We start from the raw sequence: 16,816 nt of genomic DNA, 5'->3' as shown, positions 1-16,816 counted from the left end.
CTCAATTACGCTAAGGTGGCAGCAATAAGAAATTCATTACTCTTGCATTGTATCTTGGACATGCACAATGCATTTTCTAATCGCTGCAGAATCGTGATGCATCTGTGTAGTTGCATATAAAATAGTGCACCCGTTTTTCCTATGAATCGAAAGGAGAACAGAAATGATTCGCTATCGCCAAACCGGCTCACATTCTGACAATTATAAAATTTCCCCGTTTACTACATTCGCATTATTAGAGCAGCTCTAACGAGGCTCATTTATTATTCAATAGGTGATTTGTACGAAACACATTGAACAATGGATGCGAGTTTCTCCTCATCGGGAATTTCCTAGCTCGCGAGGTGGCCACCGACGCGAGAGGGTTGGGAAAGAGAGAGAAAGAGAGAGAAAGAAAGAGAGAAAGAGAGAAAGAGAGAGCTAAGATGCATCCGATATGGAAATGAATCTCTTGCACAAGCGTGTGCGTTCGTTACCCTCGATCTAGATCGCTATTAATTACACGGTGCTCGACGCGCGCGCCAGCTTTCCCATAAAACGTATCCTCGCGGGTGGTTCCCGATTAAATATCTTTCTTTCGCGAGCTGGACACCGTGATTTCACCCAAACCACTTCGGGATCCACAAGATCCACAAGGTACTATAGATTCAATACTTTTGCCCCCATGCACCCTTCTACTTCGTCGAAAAATGGTCACGCGTTAATTTCATATTTGGTGTAGTTATTAGAGGGGCCTAAATCTAAAACAAACTTTGTAGTAAATTCAAGTTTTTATTTCTTAATTTATTATATGATCTTCATCATTATCAAGGACAGTTTGCCATCTTTCCTGCAAATTTCCAATCAACTGTCAAAGAGATCATAATCACCAGCAGCAAACCTTCTGAACCAACGTTGACACTTGTTGCCCTTCAGTACATCTCCATAAACATCGCAAATTTTCTTTGTTGTTACCGTTGCATTAAATCTCGTACACGTAATATAATGATGCATTCAGTGCCGGACAAAACGAACCAATTATCGACCGCCCTCTCACTTCGAGAAAATTCGCATACAGTGTTTACTCGATATATGTCCCAAATGCCTAGTAGATAAACGTCTCAGAACTACCCCCCTGCCGTATACCCCGTGAGGGGCTAAGAAGCTGGAGAGACCTCGGTCACAGGAGAGGTGTCGCAAGAATCAAAGAATAGTGTCTCCTTGCCGATATACGTCCGTGGCTAGACCCGTATTTTGGACATACATCGAGTAAACATTGTGCAAATGCTCAATTGATATTAAAGGAGCATTCGGGCATCGTATAAATGCAACCAAATATCAATTTATGCATACCGAAATTAACCAGATTTAATGCCAATTTAAATTAACCAATTGTACACATTTACGACAAAAGTGGATTGGCAAAATGCAAAATTGCAGAAGAATTGGGCAATGTTGGTATATTATTCCCAACATATTACAATTATTAAAAAGGAAAACGCATTTTCCCCTAATTTCTGTTTCCTAAAATTGACTTGGACAATTTTTATTTGTCATAAAACGAAGTAGATAGAATACGCGTTAAGATAGAATAACATTTTTACACATGGACCAAAGGAGTTCGAGTTTTTTGAGAAGTTAAATGTATTGGTCCAGTAGATGATGTGACGTCACTATTCTTTACGAGCACCAATATTTCGCAACCGTTCCAATACAGTGTCGATACCGCCTAAGTCGAAACAAACGAAGGAGGCGTTTCGATTCGTCGGTTCCGCGCTGGTAGATCGTATTTTCTCGTAAACACGCCGTAGCAAAAGGGTTAATTACGATATCGTTGAAACGCGGCCGATATTCAATTACGCGGGGTTTTAAGCGGAGCCGCGATTTTCGGCGTTCGCTCGTTCTCGGATACGTTGAAACTTGTCCGTTCGGGGTTACTTTACGATTATTGGCGTACATATAAGACGGGGCCCCGTAAGACTGTGTAACAACGGGGATAAAAAGGAAAAGAAAGGGGCACCGGGGCATAAAGTAGGCAGTCGAGAGACAGGAACGGTTCCCGAGGACTCGGTTTCTGGCCGGCTCGCGGCTACGTGGAAACCCAGGGCGATTAAAAAAATATGACGAGCATTCATTTCCACGATCATAAAATCATTAGCATAAGAATTCCTCTACCTGCTCTCTCCGGTCCACGCGGGCTGACTTCGTCCGGGGCCCACGGACGTCTTCAGGGCGGTTAGGGGACCCGGCGAGAGACCAGGCGCCCCCGGACACTTGATTTTCGTCGTGTTTTTTATTCGCCGTTCCTGCCTGATTTATAAACATATAATGTGACGAGGGTGTGGCCCCGCTACCACATAATGATAGGCCAACGTTAATTGCGTTTGGTTAAGTCGTTTAAGACCGCTCGGCCCCGGGAGGACCGAGCCGGCCCGAGCCTGACCCGACAGTCCCCTGCGCGAAAATTACTGCTCGCCAACCGTGCCGCAATATATTAGCGAAAGATTACAATGTTCGACGGTGACGTGCAGTCGTTCCCATTTATGCTCCGGCAATTTTTCAAGCGGAACAACTTTTTCAAATTTGACCCGATTCCGGGAAGTCGTGAGTCGCTGGTCACCTCGATTCTATCGCTTCAGTTAGCTATTCCGGACTATAGAGAACGACATACACTGGTTCACGAAAGTGTTCGAATGCCTTTTAAAACCGTATAACTTTTTTGAAATTGGACCAAACGACCTAACTTTTGTTGAGCGATTAGAAGAATTGGTTTATCGAATTACATACAAAGAAGATTTTTAAAAAATTGGAGTCTCGAGGAAAATAAGTTTATGTCAATAACCCACTTTCAGTTTCTTTTTTTAAAACCTCTTTCTCAATTTCCTTCCCTGTAGAAATTCTCTGATAAAATTCTTTGATAATTTCAATGGGAAAATACATCGATATTCTTAAATTCTTTTAATCCTAATTCCTCTTTCGAATGAGCTCTATCCCAGCCAAAAATATTCTCATATAAGGACGAAAAGTTGAGGCACGTAAAACCATTTTTCGCCTATTTTTGTCGGTAACGTGGTCGCTCTACCTTATCGCGAATCTACGTAGTCTTGGCTCTTAAGTACCATTATTTTTAAATGTTTGCTCTAAATGAAAAGTATTTATATATTCACGACAATTTTCGAAATCAATCGAAGAAATATCCCCATCTGGGTACGGCGGCTCTTGAAATGTATTTAGTTCTTGTTATACCACCCCTTGGTGGAGTCCGTGAGCATGATCCCAAACGGGGATCGTGGTATATAATAGTTTAAATTTGTCTTAGATTCCACCTACTCGTTTTCGTTATAAATGCGTAAAATGCCCGATCCGCTAATTTGTATTCAAGAAGAGAAGAGCCACGTCTTGCCGAGAATGAGGAATGGTTTTAGGCGACGGTATCCTGATTTTGAGTGGTGTGGTTGACATCCGGGTGGATGATTGATTTCGTGGGGCGATTCTGCGGGACGTTCGAATTCCTAGATAATTAAGAGGATCCAATCAGGAGGTCAGAAGGCTTCCAAAGAGTGAGCCACGCCGGGGATCGACTGCCGAAGGATTCCAAGCGAGGAAAGCATTGTTCTCTCTCTGCCGGCTCGGGCCGCAGGAATTCCCTCGGCGGAGGCTGTACGAATCATTTCTTCGCGTTCTACGTGTGTGTGTGTGTGTGCGCGCGCGTGCTCGTGTTCACCGGTGTGTGCGTGCGCGCGTGTGTTTTCTTCGGTCTTTTTGTACAAGGAGAAATGATAAAATATCCCCGGCCCGCGCCTTTCTTTCGAGTCGTGTGGAGATCAAACACCGAAGTGGCTAGACTCCCACAGTCTAAATGGTGAGGCGAGTTGAAATATCGCGCCGGGCCTCCCTATATGTTAATCTCCGCATTAGCATAATACCGTGATTCTTCAAGGATCATTTGGAAATGCAAATAAATAATTTATAATAATAAGAGCAGACGGGCTGTTGTGGCAGCCCGAACGCATCGGTACGTCAGAAACCGGGGGACCACCTTCGGCCCGTAGTTGCGTCGGTAAATCTAATCGAGATATCTGCCGGTTCGTTGCTCCTTTTCTTGTCACGACAAAAACGCTCGACGTGTCGGACGATTGGCCTATTTTCTGCCTCACTACCGTTCCCGTCCTTCGTCCTTCGCCCTTCATCCTGCGAATCTTTAACGGACGCCCGGTCCTACGCATCCTTCCACTTCCTCTGCTTCCACTCGTTCTTGCTCCCGCGAATTTTTTCTTCATCTTAACCAGTTAACTATTTCGACCTCCTTGAAAAATGTATACCTAAATTGAGTCGTAAAAATGTACCGTATAGCTGTTTCGACGAGTATACTCGTCATAACACAAAATGTTGCCATTTCTTCGTGACGAGTATACTCGTCAATAACAGCTAACTGGTTAAGACGACCGCACCGACGACTTTACTGTTTAGTGACATTGTACTCTGAATTTCATTAATTTTAAGACTGTTACCGACGCCTTTTAACACTTTACAATGCAGCAGCGGTCCGTTTAATTGATTCATCTGGAACCGAGTAATTGCATGACGATTCTGATACTCTGGGTCGAACTGGACCCAGACTCTGTCGTCGGAGGGTTAATAGGATAGAATTCCGCTAATTCTGAGCTTCGTATTAATTTTTTGAATGCGTTATATAACCAAATCAATGTCAACAGCAGATTTCGTTAAATTGAAAAGTCAAAATTTATGTATACATTCGTCGGTAAATGCATATTCATGTATTAAAGAGTGGTCGATCAAAACTGGAATTAAATTAAAGTTTAAAATCCCTGTAATTATTTTTGCTCGTTCAATAATAAATCATAACTCTGCGCACGACTTCATTAAAATTTTTATATCGCCAAAACCGAACCGGTAATATTTTTTGCAAGAGTATAAATACCTGGAGACTATTGATTCGTCCATTAACTTTCTACACTAAATCGTTCTTTAAAAATTCGACGGAATTATTTAAAATTTATTTTAAAATGTACATTGTAATCTGCTCTTACACAATGCACAATCAGCCTGTACAAAGTTAAAATAAATTTTGTTCAAGCTATTAATTATCGACGCTTAATTATTTTTATCGACATCGTACACATACTGGGTCGTTTAGGTTCACGACTAATTTTTCGTTCTAGGCTTTCAAAAAATCTCGAAAAATTCTGGAATACGTATCGAAGCTCCTAGTATAATAAATAATTGTTGGAAAGTCAAACGGGGAAAAAGTATCGGAAAAGTAGAAATTCAAGAGTAAGATTTTGGACATAAACAACTTTGATTGAGGGTTAATTATCTTATAAGTAGAAATCCCAAAAAGGACCTTTGACCCTTTGCACTCGAAGCACTTAACTCCAAAAACGAAACATTTCTTCCGACCTAAAATATTTTCCTTCTATATATTTTTGTTCATGTTATACATGCAAAAATGGTGCAATTTGCTCGTATAATACTGAAGTGTTTAGTAACTTATTAAATACAAACAAATTTAATAATGTGAAAAATATTTTCAATAATGATACAGCAATTTTTAATGGCGTCTTACAGTCGCCATTCGAGTACTAATTTCGCCGAGTGTTGTTTGCATTTTCCCACAATTTTCATTGCAAGAAGAACAGCTCCCGTTCAAGGTCGTTCGAAGGAGTAAAACAAAAATGTGCATAAAAATCGCGAACATTGAACTCTAATAAATATTTTTAGTGGCGCCTTGCAGTCGCCATTCGAGTACTAATTTCGCCGAGTGTTGTTTGCATTTTTCCACAATTTTCATTGTCAGAAGAACAGCTCCTGTTCAAGGTCGTTCGACGGAGTAAAACAAAAATGTGCATAAAAATCGCGAACATTGAACTCGGAGCGTCTTCACAACGACCGCACCGGAACGATCAATGACAGCCATAACATTTTTGTTGAAACGTCCATCAAAACCGTCGAAAGCGATAAATCCGTTTATACGATGGTTCGCAATCGAAACGCGGCGTTGGAATGTCGCAGAGGATCGCGGTCGACGGAGGTGTCTGCGGTCGCGGATCGATCGTATAAAAAGCCATTCAAAGCGCGGAGGGATTAAATCGGCGACTTTGTGCAACAAGGACAAATTGTTACGATCTGGGGAGAGCGGCGAGGGTTTTGCGCGTCGAACGGGGCGATCGTAATGACTTCATAAAAAGCAGCGACGACTTCTCGGAACGTCGACGGTTGCCGAGGCGCGAAGAAGAAGATCATGGTCCCGAGGTCTCGGGGCCCGCATAATGGGTGCTAGGACAACCGAACTAGAAGGTGGAACAGTCGAAAGGCGTATTCCGGTATATTAACACGTAACACATCAAAGAGCACGTCGCACGGGCACACCTGCTCGAGGCTTGGGCCCTGTCCCGGGTCGCACACACGCTTATACGGTTATTTATGCCCTGTAAAAGGTTCTGTTTTCGAGCCCGGGACCGGGCTCTACGCGGTGCGCCGTGGAAACCGAAACGCCTCGGTCTCTCCTCGTTCACGTGGCCCGGTTATAAACGTCCGCGTAAATTCGAGACTGGTTAGAGATCGTAAACCCGCTGGATATGCCCGATATGGCCACCGGCTTGCCACAGAAAATCATAAAGTCCGAGAGTCCCGCGCTGCGCGCAACGCTCCGTTCCCGGGGGAAAACGAGGGAGCGGGTTCCCGAGCCTGTTACGATTGCGCACCGACTCCCCTCCCCAAGGAAAGTTTCACGGTGTCCCGCGGAATTTATCCGTTCGGTATCCTTCAGCATCTCGATGGAAATGCCCGAAGACGCGATTTATCGTTTACGCTTCCACGGCCAAGAAACTCGATTTAATCGTCTAAACCTCGATCCTCTAATTGCTCGATCGCTCCTAGAATTGAAGGGAAACCTCAAGAGCACGAGAGTCCACGTTGCCATGCATTATACATGGGCTTTATACAGTCGGGATTTCCATTCAATTATTCGTCTGGATTTTTATATCCACTTGTCCTAGGATTTCTTTCGCAGCTATGGCAATTACAACTTCTATGTTCGCGCACTGCTGCGCAATACAGTGATTTCTCTATATATGTCGCCAAGACATGGATGACAAACGTCGCGGAATTATCTCCCCTACCGCAGTTCTTTCATTTTATTGCCGAGTGATATTGACAGGTTGTTTTTGATTGCGATATGGCTTCCATATGTTTATATATTTATATATTTGATTTTATATAATTGTAGAAAAAATGGTGCAATTTAAAACGGTAGAATGGTTACAAAATTATTTAAGAATGCCAATCTATTATTTTTTACCTTGTTAGAATGATTCTCTGATATTTTAACACTAGGTTCACGGAACACTAAAAGTGGCCAGTTTGGATTACAGTGATTTCTCTATACATGTCGCCAGAACCTGGAAGATAAACGTCGCGGAATTATTTCCCCTACCGCAGTTCTTTCATTTTATTGCCGAGTGATATTGACAGGTTGTTTTTGATTGTGATATGGTTTCCGTAATATTTATATATTTATATATTTGATTTTATATATTTGTAGAAAAAATGGTTCAATTTAAAACGGTAGAATGGTTAAAAAATTATTTAAGAATGCCAATCTATTATTTTTTACCTTGTTAGAATGATTCTCTGATATTTTAGCACTAGGTTCACGGAACACTAAAAGTGGCCAGTTTGGATTACATTGATTTCTCTGTATATGTCGTCAAGACCCGGATGATAAACGTCGCGGATTATCCCTACTACCGCTGGGTATACCCGACAGGCCTCCGACGCCTCGGAGTGTAAACATAACACGGCTCGGGTATGTCTCCCTTACGCTACACGACGCAAGACCCGTGTTGTTGACATATATCTAGAATCGACTGTAGTTTAAATGTCAGCAATCTTTCGACAAAGTGCTTTTGCACGCCAGTGTGTTTGCCTGTGAGAGGAAAGAAAGACTACAGCTTGGAAATAAACCCTGAAGGTACCTACAATAAAATATAATTTTTTGTTCAATTTGTAAGCAAGAAAAAGTAATTTTCTGCGAAATCCTTTCGTGCGTCGTTATTGCGTTACAAGGGGTTAAAACGCGGTATAAGGGTCGCTTTCCTTCACCCAAAGTTGTCAGAAAATTGTAGACCACCCTCCGAATGAAGTTTGAGGGTACACAGCGCGGAACGTAATGTTTACAGCAACGTATATAGTTCTCGTTGCGCGCAGCAGTCGCGTCTTCTTCAAGGACGAGTCGAGCGACCGATCGCGAGGGCTTCAATATTTTTTTTTCCCCACCGGCGTGATCGACGATCTCGCTCTGGTGCGAAGTTCTAGGGCGAAGAATGCGCGGCTGGTCGCTTGAGAAAAGAATTCCTACTGTGCTCTTTTCCCGTTGCGAACGCTGGAATCTCGAAGGAAATTTTTCTTATTACGCCCACCTCCCACGAAAAGAAAGGGGGGCCGCGACACGGACACTTGTACACCCCTAATCACGACGATCGTCCGGGGCTGACAGATGCTCGTGTGTTTTGCATAGAGCGGATTTATAAATCCCTTATCAGCTTATTATCTCGCGAGATTCTCTTCCCGCGTCGGGACGTGGTTGGCAGCGATACGAGAAACGTGGCGCAGCGGTCAAAACAAAAAAAAACGACGAACGGAGAAAGAAAGGGAGAGAGAGAGAGAGAGAGAGAGAGAGAACGAAAGAAGGAGAGGGACGGAAGGTGGGAGTACCTGTACGCATTCGCATTAAGGCAGAAAGAGGAGTCTCGCGGAGGAAGAGGAGCAGAAGAGGGGAAAAAATAGAGGTAGACCGAGAGCGGGGGGAGGGGGATGGAGGGCACGACGAGAAGTGGGGGTAGCAAGGGTGAAATGGTGGGGGTCTGAGGGGGGGCCGGAGGGGGATACAGTGACAAATGAGAGCGACTACAAATTGCACTTTCCGGCTCTCATTCTCATTCGACTCTCGTTCCTCTTTCTTCCTGTCTTTCTCTTTTTCTGGCCCTCTGCCTCCGTTCCTCCCATTCGTCGGATCGGAGCGGACGGGTAAATGTTCGTCTGGCCCTCCTCTTTTATTCCTCTTCCACACGGCCTACCTCCATTTATCCTCCTTCGCGATAATACTTCACGCTCGAATAACGAAAACTACTCACAGCGGGTCGGTGCAATTCCGGTTATTGGTAAGGACCATCGCAATATTCGAGCCCGCTAGCCTGCCAGGTCATCCAGTTCGACGAAGTTTCATTCTCTCGTTTTCCTACGCCGCAACACCCCCCGCCCCACGCCCCCTCCCCGCGCTCCTATCCGCGCCACCCCTGTCCTCGTTTCACGCTGCTCGCTGATACGCGATCCTCGAGAATGAACGCACCGCCTCGCAGTAAATTAAGTTTAATCCCGTCGTCGATTGTGACGGGGAATATTGTGCGCCGATCGTTCGTGAGCCGCCCGATGAAACGCCGCGCCGTCGACGCGTTCTCGCCTGCCAACTCGATGCGACGTTACGTTAGTGCTGGAGCGTTGTCGTCATCGCTGCAACAAATTTTTATCGGGATACTGCTTAATTAAGATAATTATCGACCGCGCGTCTTTTCCTCGAGCCTAGCTGCTTCCTCGCTTACGGTTTGTTGGAAGAAAAAAGAATCGGTCATCTATTATCACGATTTCAGCGGGGAAGCGAGTTCGTATAATAGAACAATTACTTAATTACAATGTTAGAGTCGATCTTGATTGATTTGTGCAATAAATACTGTAGGCAGAGGAAGAAACAGAAAAGAAAGAAAAATGATGACTAGATTTAGATGCGGCAATGAGAGTGATCATAAGCAGCACTGGAGGGGAGGAGGGGAAAGAGAGAGCAGGATTTGTGGAGTGAAAGATGAAACAATATAGCACATTGTAAGTAGACCCGTGGGTTTTTTATGCGGAAGAAAAATTATCTACATTAATTGCAAGATGCAGGAGCTGCGTAGACACCTGTTTCTTTCCTTATAAATTTTATCGAGTCGAAAAGAATATCGCAGTATTTTAAGGTTTTAAAATTTTTTCAGGCGTAGGATTTTTAAAGAAAAGACGGAGCGGGAACACTGAGAAAAATGCTAAAGAAAAGGAAGAACAAAAATGAGACGCAACAAATCAATAAATGGTGTTGTTAAGAGAATTCTCGATATGTGTCAACAACACGGGTCTTGCCAGTGTCGTGTATCGTCCAGGAGATATATCCGAGCCGTGTTATGTTTACACGGTAGTGGGGATAATTCCGTGACATTTATCATTCTGGTCAGAGTGACGTATATAGAGAAATTACTGTATATGTTTTGTGCTGTGTAGGTTTAGTACACCCCGCGGTAGTGGGGATAATTCCGCGACGTTTATCATCCAGGCCTTGGCGACATACATGGAGTATTCACTGTATACGGATCGCTTTAGATTGAGGTACTGAAGACTTAATATTTGATTGATCTACTTAGTGTTTGACTGAGAAAGAATTTGTTTGGCGAATCTTCTCGTGATGTTGCGAGAGTATGCTAGTCCGGAGAGAAGTCGAGCGTCGAGATACGCGACGAGTCTTGGGACCGCGAATGCAGCAGTCGGCCGAGTTGTATTTACTTGAACGATTTCTGGTAGGACGGCGGGGGCGAGGATGTTATATCGTGGCAGGGGCCAAAGAGTAGAGAGAGGCTCTGTATTCTCGGTAAGCACTCGGCGTCGTGGCTTGCTGCCGTTGTAATAACCCCCGTAGATCATACCGGGGCGCACGCACACCATACAGCCGCGGATATCTGGGCTCTCGTTGCTGCTTGCCAACGGTCGTATGTATGGTGTGCATCGCGAAAGGGGGCCCCACGGGCCCCGCACACCGCCGTATTATTCATTGAATGGAGCGCCGCGTTCCGGCTTCGAAATACACGACACAGTTTCACTTCGCGGGAGCAGCCCTTAACCTTTTAACACCGGCCGCCTCGATCCTCTTCGAAATGCTTTATTGAACGACGAGACGAACCGAGTAATCGATACACAATAACGTTTCCGTGCTGGATCCGCTGCGAAACCGCTCAAATACGTGATCTATTTTTTTTTTTTTTTTTGGGCACGTTCGAAAGTGCCTCAAACTGTAACCCAACTTCTCGAAGCTCTAACGATCGACTCTATCGATCAATCGCTTCGCTAATCAATCAGTTCTAAGGATTTTCGTTTGGTGCTCGAGGGGTCCTGGGAGGTCCTCGAAGGATCACGGGTACTCTAGCGAGTCCAAGCAAACGTGGAGGTCCTGGTAGAGACTCTGAAGCTTACAAGATTCTACAGAGGTCCTTGAGTGGTTGCATAGTGGCTTTCAAGGATTTTGCGACGGATCGAAGAGATCACAGGCAGGATTCTGCCGAGAGTCAAAGGATGATAGCAATAGCATACAAATGCTTGGGTTCCACGGCATGCGCATCGTCAATTTTTGGCCTACTTCTAACGCTTATGTTACCAAATATCTACATAATCTCGTCAGCTCAAGATCAGCGCGCGCTAGATTGAACCTTCCTCTTTCGAATGAGCCCTCTCCCAGCGACAAAATATTCTCACATAAGGAGGAAAAGTTGAGGCATGTAAAACCATTTTTCGCTTATTTCTGTCGGTAACATGGTCACTCTACTTTATCGCGAATCTACGGATTCTAACTCCTAGCACTCGAATGGTGATTGTAAGGCGCCACTAAAAATTGCTGCATCATTGTTCAAAATATTTTTTAATATTAAATTTATTTGTATTTAATAAATTACTAAACATTTCAGCATTGTATGAGCAAATTGCACTATTTTCTAGGGAAATATTCTAGGTCGGAAGAAATGTTTCGTTTTGGAGTTAAAATAGCTTGGGTTAAATTCTTTTAATCTTTTTACTGTTCCAAAGTGCACCTCATTTTTGTGAAAAATGCATAAAATCCTCTACTGATTGCTGATGGAAATAATTTTTCGACAGCGCACGATAAACGACGCTGAAGGGCCACTTTACCCAGGATCGTTGAGGTACTTTTCGAGTCGTTTTCTGCGGTCCCTGCCCAGCGACCTTGCCAGGATAAAAATCGGTAGCCACGGTCAACGAGCCACCAACGACAACGCTACCATCTTCGAGGAAGACGCGGCTCTTCGGGTAAACGCTCGGTTTTCAGTGTCCGCGACACCAATAAATCTCCGCGTCGGACCTTCGCGATTGTGTTATTCACGGAACCATCAATAGGGTAATTTATTCGCGGACCTGAACGCGCGCGGGCGCGCGATTCTTCGGGGCCGCGGGTCCCGGGCCGACGATTTATCGCCGCGTAGCCGAAAAATCCGCCGGTTTTTAATCCGGACCCGGTGTCCGGCGCGGCGTAGTCGCGCGAACCTACAATGTTCCCCGTGATTTATCAATCGCCTCCCGGAGGATTAACAGCCACGGCCACGGAACCGGTAATAACCGATCGATCGATATTTACAAGAGCAACACGGCTAGCCTCGTAAGAAAAGAAAGAACAGCCAGTAGGAAAAGAACGAGTTTGCTCGCGAAACGCACTCGGCGCATCGCGATCGGTAAATTAACGAACCGATTCGAGGCGTGCGCGCGTTCGTTAACCGATTATAAAATCGCTCCTCCGTAATCGATGAGCCTTTCCCCGTTCGACGGTTTCCGATTAATCGGGAACCGAGGAGGGCCCTTAACCTCGTAAATAGTTGTTTAGAACGCAACCCGGTTTCCCGTTAAGACTACTCTCTCCCGGGGGAACCCGCTCGGACGCTGCACAGGCCGGTTTCCATTAAAACGAGGTAAAAAGCCGCGCCTTTTGTTGGCGTTTTCGTAACCCGGACCCGGATCGTTAAGGCGAGTCGCGCGCGACCGCGCGATGTTGCACCGTGATTTATCAATAGCTTTATGGAGGATTTACAGCCTGGACGGGACCGGTAATGGAAGCCAATCGGCCGTGCCGTTTAATCCTCTTACATCGTTTTACGTCGTTTCTGCGGAAGTGGCGTCGCCGATCTTGTGTCCGACGGGCTAACGACTTCGGACCCCGCTCCTCTTTCTCTCGATTTTCATTCACGCGCCTCTCTCTCTCTCTCTCTCTCTCTCTCTCTCTCTGTCTCTCTCTCTTTGCCTCTGCACTCCCCCGCCAAGCTTTTTCCATTGACGTTGTAAATCTTCGCCGAGGGCCCCGTCTATCCTCGAGCGTCGCCGATAAATTCCTCTGCGTACCCGCTTGTCACTTGTTACGCAAGCTCCGCTATGAACGATCCCGGGTCTCTCGCTACCCGGCTGACGGGTCGTCAACGGATTGATACTTCCACGTTTCATGCTTCAGGTTGCTCCGCGGTTCGATTCGCCGAGGAAATCTGTTTTTCAGCCGACGCTGTTTCCCTCTTGCGAAATGTTTGCCTGTTCGAACGCGTGGTATTTAGGTGATCGTCGACTTCAAACATCTCTATCGCATGATCAGAGTATGTACCGTCACCCGGCGTCTCCTCTTTGCGTAGACTACAGTGTTTGCGTTCAATTAATGCTAGAACTACCAAGGAATAAACGCAATTGGCATACATTGCCTTATAGTAACAATAAAGTTGCATTTCTTTAGATTTCGTACCAGTTTTATATAAATATTTACGTAGGTAGAGAAGTTTATTAGAAAATTTTTATAGCTTCATTATTTATAGAAGAAAAAATTAGGTGGAAGTCATTTGGTAGTTCTAGTGATATACAGTGATATAGTGTTTATTCAGATTACGAAGTATCATTATAGGAAATGTTTAAAATTCTGCATAAATTTTCTCACTTTTAACCCTCAGACGGCTGACCATTCTTATAACTATACAGGGTGTTCCAGGAATGGTAGGCAAAACTTTAGGAGTAGAGTCCTAATGCTTGTTATATTGACATACTACTTTCGTTATTTATAGCGTTATTTTAAAGTTATAGCGATTTCTAAAAATGTTTAATTTCTTACGCGGCGTAAATGTCCCGCAAACAATCCGTTATTAAAGTTTTTGTGTCACAATTCTCGTCACATCGTCTCAGAAAAAATATTCAATATGTCTCCCTCCTGTTTTAATACAAGCCTTATGCTCGTCGTCTCACTGAGCCCCGTACCAAAACAGTCTAAATTGTAAACAAGAGTGATACACCTCGAAAACATAAAGATAGACCGGCGACTACTTCCAAAACATTGTTGACGGCTCTAAACGGGCCTCTAACACGATGTGACGAGAATTGTGGCACAAAAACTTCAACAACTCAGAAACTAATCTTTCCCGGACCTATGTTGATATACATTTTTTTCTTCTCTAAGCAACAGTCATCTATTCCCATAGTTTCGCCCACCATTTACGAAAGACCCTGTACAATCGATGCTGTTTAGAACCATTCACTGCTTTATTTACCAATTTTCTAAAACATATTTTTGAAGGTACCTTCTCCTAGACACGTCAATCCTTCTGTTTCCCCTAACGCAGCAGCTGTCCATTTAATCAACTCGCCAGAAACTGAATAAATGAATATTTGGATACTCTGAGCGAAATGAGACCAGAACTCCGGTGTCCAAGGGTGAAGCATACGGACTGAGGAACACCTTCGGTCGACCTTGACCCCGTAGAAGTAGAAGTCGAGAATATCCCGGGCCCCTAATTCGTGCGCGGACATGACAGTCTCTGATCATTTCGGTTCGTGTCCGAATCCATCCGCGGTTCGTTTCGACAAGATTCGTTACAGTATATGCAGGTCGAATCGGGGCCTAGAACGCGAATATTATCCGCAACCGTGGCTCGATGTCCGAGCCCGGGACCATCCAATCAGTCAAGTCGACGGTCCAGGGCCGGCAATCAAACTCTCTCCCCCTCTCTCTCTCTCTCTCTCTTTTTCTCTTTCTCTCGTAGTCGTCGTCGTCGTAGTCGTCGTTTCACCCGAAATCACGACGGCTGCATACTGGCCTAGGACCTTCGTCAGAGAACGCCGAATAAATATCGTTCCCGGCGCGAATAGGAGAAACGAAAAATAATAAAGAGAGGGGAAGAGAAAGGAAGGGACGAGGTTGGTGTCGGCGGTGGTCCCCGTTGGCTGAGATTCCATCGCAACGGTGAGCCGACGCGAAAAAATAATTCCGTCGCCGGACACGTCCTTTTGTCTTCGCCTTCTTCCACTTCGTTCCTTTTCTCTCTCTCTCTCTCTCTCCCCTTCCCCGTCTCTCTCCGTCCATATTTCCATCCGCTCATAAAGCCGGGATTCGTATTAAAGGGCACGACACCATAATTAATGCCGGACGGTCACGAACAGTCCGGGGCGGTGATGCGCGCTGGTTTCGCCAGGGCTTTATGAAGAAACGCGTACTTACGCGCGTGCATTACACGCTTGCACGCATGACGCGTGCCGCCAGCCAACCTACCCTTGACCGTGGTGCGCGCGTGCGACGTTCAACACGCGAAAACCGTTGTAATTACCGAGATAATTAGTTGCGAGTTGGCGCGCTTGTAATTGCCGCAAACAACCCGCAATTTCGCGCTCGCTTTCGCACCGGGACGATACGACGCCTTTCCACGAATCTACAAACTGTGAAGACTCCCCTAATCTCCGAGCACCTCGTCAAGCTCTTTTCAACCCCGAAGTGGTACAGTGCTTCTACTTAGATTAAGAAGTGTATCGTATTACTGGCTTTGTAAAATTTTGTAGAAATTTTCTCAGCCCCTTTTCTCGTACCTTCAAGTCTAACCCTTCAGGGTCTGCGTCAGTACGACACACTGACGAATATTTAAAAAATAATTGCACGTGATCAAATATTATTGGATACACTTTCATACTTTATCAATCGTGACAATCGGCCGTCGTCCTCGAAGGGTTAACCCTTTGCACTCGAGTGGTGATTCTGAAGCACCACTAGAAATTGTTGTGGCATTATTTCAAAGAAATTACAGGAAATACTACAAAATATTTGTGCATAACAAAATTTGTATTCAATAGATCACTAAACATTTAAATATTATGAAATGAAAATATTCTAAGACGGAAGAAAAATTTAGTTTCAGAATGAAAATAGCGCCGGGTGCAAAGGGTTCATACTGAACAATGAAAATGTAAGGAAACTTGATATTTGCGATTACAGTAGAATACAGTGGCGGAGGTTATTGTGTAGAAATTTATTAGGGTCATGGGCGACCCCAGTGTACCACTCAAGGGTTAAGGTTTGCCATTTCAGTCGGAGAAACTGTTTCGTACAGAAGTAAATCAGTAAATGATAGACACTGAGCAATCATACTATACTAACACCTCAATAGGCACGAACACTGATCAGTCTACAACTAGATTGCTGATCTGTATACGAATTCGCATTTTTCTAAATTAATTCGCGAGTACCCGAAGAAGGGAAAAATTTCTTGCTTCGACTAGGAGAATAATAATGCAATAAGAATAATAATGCGGATTTATTATACAAACCAATGCAACCACTTATAATACATCATTTGCACACAGTCACAGAACTCTGACTACAGCACCTCGAATACTGTTCCTTTTGGACTGGAAATGAACAAGTTGGAGACGATCGTGGCCCAGTCCGAGCGCAAGAGAGGGGGCGGGGGGGCGTGGAGGATTCATCACACAAAAACCGGGGGAAAATCATCGATCACGCGAGGCGATGCAAAGACACCGGAGAGATCTACGCGTCCCTTTATCCGGGCGAGGATCTGATGCCGGGCCCGTGTCTCATCTCAATCGGTGTCCGGCACTGAAAAATTCCTTGCTCGTCCCTCCCAGAGCGTGCGTGTACGGGGTTCAGCTAATAAAATCATCTGCATCCGGGCCAGGAAATTATCTGACGAATTCATCTGCTTAT

Source organism: Halictus rubicundus, chromosome 2 (genome assembly GCF_050948215.1).
Source record: "Halictus rubicundus isolate RS-2024b chromosome 2, iyHalRubi1_principal, whole genome shotgun sequence".
NCBI classification, from domain to species: Eukaryota; Metazoa; Arthropoda; class Insecta; order Hymenoptera; family Halictidae; genus Halictus; species Halictus rubicundus.
This window is presented reverse-complemented; position numbering follows the sequence as displayed.